Below are 8541 nucleotides of genomic sequence, written 5' to 3'. Positions count from 1 at the left end.
AATTTTAAAATTGAAAATTACTTTGAACCCTGCAATACTTCGGTTGCAGTGAACTGTTCTCGAAGTATTGCATATTTTTGGTGGATTTTGGCGCTCACGTTAGTGCTGTTAACATTAAAAATAGAAAAAATTTTAAAAACGAACGTTGTTGTCAGATGTATTTTCAAGGTAATAATGTCATCCTAAGTATATTTTCCTGTGGAAGATTAAACGAATATGTTAAATCTATTTGAATTAGTTAACCTTATTTAGGGCCCATTCACAATAGCTTCAAAAATATGTTTTAAAGAAGAAGAGCATATTGATAGTCAAAGACGAAACATCGTCTCAAAAGTCCGAGCTTTAAGATAAAAGAAGCAGAAGAGCATTTTATTTAAGAACTCAATAACACATCAACTAATAAAATTCAAAATAATAGCTTACAAATAATATTTTTATTTTATAAGTCTTCAATTTATTAATTTGTTTCTAGGCAGTGACGATATATGTGCCAGTGCTACAGTGTTCGGCCCTGTCTTAAGCAGAGACAACAAGCGAACGCCGCCGCGCATCGTCCGTGTGTCGTTGCCCATTTACTTATAGTCCGGGAGCCAGCAATCTCAAAAGAACTGTGATCGCAGAATTGCAAATTTTTTATATAAATCGAGAGCTATTATTTAGAGGAACAAAATGCACTCGGTAAGCATCGATTTATTTGGCAGAAAGTATGAAAAAAAAATAATTATTTAAAACAATTAAAAATTTTTTCCCGTCTTCGCGAATTTCGATAAAAAACGGTATTCCATAGGAAATTTTGTGAATTAATAAAAAAAAATCGGACTATCAATTTTATCCCCCAATCACACCCTTTAAATTTTTTTTATTAATTCACATAGTTTCCTATCGAATAGACCGTTTTTTATCGAAATTTTCGATTGCGGAAAAAATTTTTGCTTGTTTTAAATAATTATTTTTTTTCATACTTTTCGCCAAATAAATCGACGCTTACCGAGTGCATTTTGTTCCTCATATTAATAGATGTCGATTTATATAAAAATTTTGCAATTTTACGATCACGGGTCTTTTGAGATTGTCGGCTCCCAGACTATTAAAAATGTCGAACTATTAAGGACGCAGTATCCGTGTACAAGCTGCTTTAAATACTAAATCTTATCGTATACAAAAGCTGTAATCTTACTAATATTATAAATTTGAATATAAGTTTGTTTGTTACGCTTTGACGCGAAAATTACTTAACCGATCATCATGAAACTTTGTATACATATTCTTGGAGGTATTAGAATACTAGAATAATAAAATATTTGTCAAAAAATTTCAAAATCTAGCTCCTTGAACGTCTCTAACGACGGTAAAATAATATAATTGCTAAATGCTACTATAAATTATTAGCAATAGGAAGAAAAAGATAGTAAAGATATCCATTCCTATTAAGCCGTCTTAAATACAATGAAATTGAAACAAAAAGATATCAAGGTTCTGGTTACTTAAATATTTTCGACATAGTTATTGAGCAGATTTCTGATGGGCGCTTGATATGATAAATGGGTCGTCTTCAATATACTTAGTAAATAACTTAAGTGTTACATTTGGGTAGCAAATTATTATTAGCAAGTTATTTGAAGACCCAGAATCTACAAAAAAGCTTAATTTGTATTCAGGAAGATATATAAAGGGCTATTCACTTTACCATCTACATTATTAAGAGATATTATTTGTGGTTCTAAGTTCTAATTTTTGAGAAAAAAATCATTATTCTGACATTCTGCATTGAATAATTTTTCGGATACAAAATATCTTTGAGGTTGATTTTGGTTAAAATAATTTGCGAAATTTGTACCGTTCCTGGTATAAGTACTCGTTTACGTACATCTTTGAAATGTATCACGTGTAGAAACAGACATTTGCACTGAATTTGATAAATTTTGCTTGCATATTTGATTTGGTTTGTAAACGTTGAAATTTCTATTTTTATTAAAAGTTTGCTAGTTGGTTGGAAAATTTTGGTTTCTTTGGGTTGTGGTTGATTATTCACGGGACTCATAAGGAAAGAGTTTTGGGCTTGAAAGGAATTATTATTTGGAGTTTGTACATTTGTAGAATTTTTTTCTTCTATTAAAATTATCTCGATTATTAAAATTATTCATATTGTTAAAGTAATTTGGTTTTTGTTTATTTACATTGTTTATATGGAAAGTTTTGAAAATATTGAATATTATATTCATCTAAAACATATTATAGGGCTTGGTTTAGAGATTCAGGCTTCATACAACGTATAGTTAGTTCTTCCAAGCGGCTCTCTGAGACCTGACAAGAAGGTTTTCAAAGCTAAATTGTTATACAAGTCCTTCTTTAACAATTTATTATGTGTTGTTTCATGTAACTCAACGTCAGTGCATATTAAATTCAAAATTTGTAAAATTCTGTCATAGAATTGTTGAGGTCGTTCGTTATTTTCTTGCCTCGTCATAACAAGTTCGCGATTCAAGCAAGCCTCTTCTTTTTGATCTGCAAAATTTCTAGAAAGGGTGTCTTTAAATGATGTTCAAGAAGTAACGTTTTGAATATTTACAACCAGTTTAGCATTACGACGAAGTTTATTAATTTAAATTAAGGAACTAATCAAATATAAATTTTGAAAATAATTTGGTTTTTCTCTATTATAAAGTGATTCGTATATAGATTGAGTTCATTAACTATAAACTGTTAAGAACGCAGTATCCGTGTACAAACTACTTTAAATATCTACTTAATCTTATCGTATACAAAAACTATAATTAATTTTTTAATTGGATATTTATGGTTGTTTAGAGTAACATCAATATAAAATAAAAGTAAGTGATATGTTAATGGAACTTCAAGTGTCCCAGGGACACTTGGAATCACTCAACTATGAGGTTGATTCCCATTAGTAGTGGTAGGTAAACAACCTTAAGAACTAAATATTATCGTATACAATAAAAATTATGAACTATGTTAGACAACGAACATTTATGGTCCTTGACAGTCACATTAATACAGGACAAACATTAGGTAATTCGAAACGATACGATAATGGAGAGAAAGCTGAAAACTTGCAATTTGTACGCGTTGTTATGTTAGTTTCTATATTTGAATATCAGCAAATTATTTCATTCAGGTTAGCAGTAGGAATATCAATCTAGAAAGTTATTTGTTCATGGTAAGTTCTTTGCAAGTAGAAATTTAATAAAGTACAACTATATAAGTTCATCAGGTATTCATATTATTTTATAATCCCAAATTTGTTACATAAATTTTACATTATATCAAACCTCTTCAATAAAACATGATTGATTCAAGCATGCTATGTTCTTGAGGTCAATTTATACGTTACGAATTTAGTTTGACAATTAATAATATTGTTATTATTTGCATCGTCTGCTATGAAACTAATATGAAAACAGAATATAAGGTTTGTAAAAAAGTTGACTACAAATCATTTCAAAACTTCATCTCTCAATGCAAATTGCAACCGTAATAGTTACACAAAGATAGAGTTTTTGGCTATTTCCAGATAAAATCTTTCTCTATATCAGAAAAATACTATATAGGTTCAAAAGGGTTTCTTGACTTGGTCACACTGTGTCAAAGCAATCATTTACTTTTTATTTTATAATTCGAAAGATTTAACAACATAATTATAGATCTCTCTCTCTTTATGTGATAAACACATGCTTTGTTAAAATCATCATAATTCAAAGTATTTAATTATTCATTTATTCACTTTGAACAAGGGAAAAATCATTGGCGACCGTTGTACTTTAACCTTGCTCTTTTGTTAATAAATCAAATTAACGTGATCAAAAATTTACTCGTATTGGTCAAGGTACTACAGTTTGTTGATGATTTGAGGAAGTTCTCTTTGCTTTTTGCACACATACATACACACTGCGGGAAATTTGCATTATTTAGATATAAAATAGAACAAAGGTTATTTGAATTGATGCCAACATTTCAAATTAGTTCAACAACATAACATCGCAGATGAGACAATACACCTAAAACAAGGACTAAAGCTTTCAGAGCGTGAAGTAAGCTTCATTTTTATTATCAATTTTTATTTCTACTCTATTCTACTATTTCTGCAATCTGTTGTTACAGCAAATATTGCTTAATAATATATAATTATCCTTCGTGAGTCGCACTTCGGGATGACAAGGTAATATCACTATTTTTTAATTGTCATAACTAGTTCAGGGCTTAAAAAGATGAAGAAAACCTCAGTGAATTATCTCATGGGAATGGGATACCATTTAAGGGAACCATTTAAGATCTGTTAACTATATATTAAGTTATACAATATGCCTCTTTTATTTTATGCTCCATTAACGTGACGTCTCGGATTAACTAATATCTGTCTTATATCAATGTGACCATGAAGAATCATAAATCTACCTGCTTACTATTGTTTTCGTTTTGTATTGTAAGATTTATTGAAGATCGACTGTCCTCAATGTCTTCATAAGCGGCTCCACATGTTTCAATAGGATTAGTATTTAAGAGAGCATAAGCTTGCAATATATATATATATATATATATATATATATATATATATATATATATATATTTTATATTTTATATTGATAAATAAGTTCTTAAAGTTGTGAATTAAGTTATTTAACTGGCGCAGTCAGATTGGATTTCCATAATTGTCGCGTATCGAACGTAACAATTTCGTTTGAATGATTAATTGGAAATTGAACCTTGTGCTGCGGTTCGTAAGCTGAGGCGTTCGGAGGGGAGTAGCTCCCAAAAAATCTAGAATCTCATTCATAGAGGACTACTAAGAATTTTCACAACCTCTAGCGTCGAAAGTTGAGATAAACATTGCTCAGCCTTGAAAGGAGTGCACACCCAAGAAAAGGTATTGTTCATCCTTATATTTTAAATAGGTAAATGCTCAAATTCTGGTCAAATCGACCAGAAAAAGAAAGCTGTTCCAAGGTCAATAAAAGATCAAAAAGTAGAAATATAATTGTAATAATATGGCAGATTTCAAACCAGAGTATTTAAACTGCGTACCAGAGTTCAACGGTAACCCATATGAACTCAATAGGTAGGTACTTATCCGTATGTGAATTTATATAACAAATTTGTGATAAATATAAATAATTATAAAATAATATCAATACCTGAGTGATTTTGTTCAATTTACAACTCACCTTCATTCACTCCAAATTCCAATGAGCTTATATAGTTGTTTTTTATCAAATTTCTTCTTGCAAACAGCTTACCTAGGACAAATAACTTTCTAGATTGATATTTCTACTGCTAGCCTGAAAGTAAATGAAATAATTTCCTGATATTCAAATATATAGCAACTAATATAACAACGCATACACATTGCAAGTTTTCAGCTTTCTTTTCCTTCCGATATATTGCTAATAATTTATTCTAGCATTTACCAGGGATATGCGAATTATCTTACCACTCCTAATGTGAACCATAAAGATCTGTTAATCATATAGTTAAGTGATACAAAGTGTCCCTTATTTCACCCTCCATTAACGTATCGTTTCGAATTACCTACTGTTTGTCCTGTATTAATGTGACTGTCAAGGACCATAAATGTTCATTAGAATTTAGAATTTTTATTGTATACGATAATATTTAGTTCTTAAGGTTGTACACCTACCACTACTAATAGGAATCAACCTCACAGTTGAGTGATTCCAAGTGTCCCTGGGACACTTGAAGTTCCATTAACGTATCACTTACTTTTATTTTATATTGATGTTACTCTAAACGACCATAAATATCCACTTTAAAAATTAATTATAGTTTTTGTATACGATAAGATTAAGTAGATATTTAAAGCAGTTTGTACACGGATACTAAGTTCTTAACAGTTTATAATTAATGAGCTCGATTTGTATGCGAATCACTTTATAATAGAGAAACCAAATTATTTTCAAAATTTATATTTGATTAGTAACTCCGCCTGGTGTGTTTCGGTGTGGTGGATTGAGTAGCCCGCTGGACACAACTGCCGGTCCCAAGCCCGGGTAAAGGAGGAGGGTCAAGTCGATAGGCCAGCCCCCTATCACTTGGAAAAAACTTCTTTTGGCTAAAAATCCGAAAACTAGGCCTCGGAATATGGATGATCAAAATGGAAAACGACAATGGCAACGAAAACGGACTATGATTTGTGGAACATGGAATATACAGGGAATTAGAACGAAGGTAGATGACATTTTACAAGAAATTAAAAAACATAAACTGGACTTTATTGCTCTCTCTGAAACAAAGAAAAAAGGACAAGGTACACAAACACTCGGGGAATATATCCACATATACAGCGGCGTTAACAAAGAAGAACATGCAAAAAGGGGTATATCGCTCCTTATACATGAGAAGTATAAGAAGAACGTCTCCAGCTGGGAAGCAATAAGCGATAGAACAATAAAAGTTAATGTCAATTTAAAAGGCTGCAAAATAACAATAATTGCTACTTATGGACCTAATGAAGACGCACGGGTAGATGAAAAAGAAAAGTATTATGAAACGCTAAATGAGCTAATATCTCAGACAGGTAACGATCGAGAAATCATAATACTGGGAGACCTAAATGCTAGAACTGGCAAAGAAACGAAGCATGAGATAATAGGGCCCTACGGTGAAAATACCAGGAATGATAATGGCTCCAGGTTGATAGATGTCTGTCAACATAACTTACTAAGAATAATGAATGGGTATTTTAAACATAAGGAAATACACACATATACATGGACGCAAATAACTAGAAATCTAAGATCAATAATCGACTATCTTATAATGAAACAAAAAACGAAGATAAAAGTGCACAATGTCAGAGTATATCGATCCGCAGAATGTGGAAGTGACCATCATCTGATAAAAGCTAAGTTAATAATGCCAATAATCAAAGACAACAAACAAAAGAATCAACTGCAAAACAGTAAAGATTTAACAGATATAGATATACCAAACTATAATATAGAAAGCCTTATGAACGAGAGCACAAAATTATTATACCAACAAAGACTGGACCAAAACCTCCCACAGGAGTACGAACAAGAACCAACAGACAATCTTACCAAAGTAGTAATTGACAGCATACACAAAGCAGCCAAAGAAGCCTTAGGATATAAAGAAATGAAAAAGAGAATACGAAATTATTGGTGGACTGAACAACTGCAAAATTTAAAAGAACAAAAACAACGATTGTATCATACCTGGCTAAGCACTAAAAAAGCAGAACATAAGGAACAATATAGTGAAGCTGTATCAAAATTTAAAACCGCTGCGATAGAGGCCAAAAACCTCAGCTGGGAAAATAAATGCAAGGAATTGGATACCTATTTAGGAGGACGCCAATCCAGGGAATCGTGGAGATTTATAGATAATGTTAGATCTGGCAGAAAAGAAAATATCCCAATAGGCACCATATCACCAAATAAATGGCAAGACTATTACCGCTCATTACTCAGAGAACAGAGATCTGAATATAGTAACATGCCGGCTGAAGACATACGGATTACAGGTGAACCAATAAAAATCAACGTAGAAAAAACAAAGAAAGCTATAACACTACTTAAAAATGGGCGCGCTCCTGGTCCAGAGGGAATACCTGCAGAATTAATAAAAGCAGGAACAAATAGGCTGTTTAATATCCTAACAGAAATTATCAATAGACATCTAAATGGAGAACCAATACCGCAAACGTGGAAAGAAGGATGGATCACGTCCATATACAAGAAAGGAAATAAGGAAGACTGCAATAATTATAGGGGCATTACAGTGACTAGTACGCTCAGTAGGTTATACGGAAAAATAATAAAGGAGATCATTTGTGAAGAATATCACCCATACGAATCCGAGGAACAAAACGGCTTCAGAGCAGGTCGATCGACGATAGATAGTATTTTCTGTCTATCACAAATAATCGAAAAGAGAACCGTAAGATCACAAGAAGTGCACCTACTATTGGTAGACTTGAAGAAAGCGTATGACACAGTACCTGTCTCAAAATTATGGGAGGTTCTGGAAAGAACGAGCATAAATACCACTCTAATAAAGGCTATAAAAGAACTATACAGAGACACAACAGCAAAAATAAAAATAGGTAACAAGGTGACAGACGGCTTCAAAACAACCAAAGGCTTGCGACAAGGGTGTTGTTTATCCCCAACTCTGTTCAACATATACATAGATGAAGCCCTAAGAGTTTGGAAAAAAAAATGTAAAGGAATGGGACTAACTATTGGGGAGAGCACCTTGTATACACTGCACTATGCCGATGACCAGGTAGTGGTAGCACAGGAAAAAGAAGATCTGGAGTACATGTCTAGAAAACTTATAGAAGAATACCAAAAGTGGGGTCTACAGGTTAGCACGGAGAAGACACAATACATATGTATAGGATCAGAAGATTCACCTGGGAATTTAGATCTAGAGGGAAAAATAATTAAAAACTGTAAGGAATGCATATACCTAGGTGTAAAACTAACAACAACAGGACGAAACGAGGAAACAATTAGGGACAGAATAACCAAAGGAAGAAAA

This window comes from Diorhabda sublineata, chromosome 7 (assembly GCF_026230105.1).
Source record: "Diorhabda sublineata isolate icDioSubl1.1 chromosome 7, icDioSubl1.1, whole genome shotgun sequence".
In the NCBI taxonomy this organism is placed as follows: Eukaryota; Metazoa; Arthropoda; class Insecta; order Coleoptera; family Chrysomelidae; genus Diorhabda; species Diorhabda sublineata.
Note: the sequence above shows the minus strand (reverse complement) of the source record.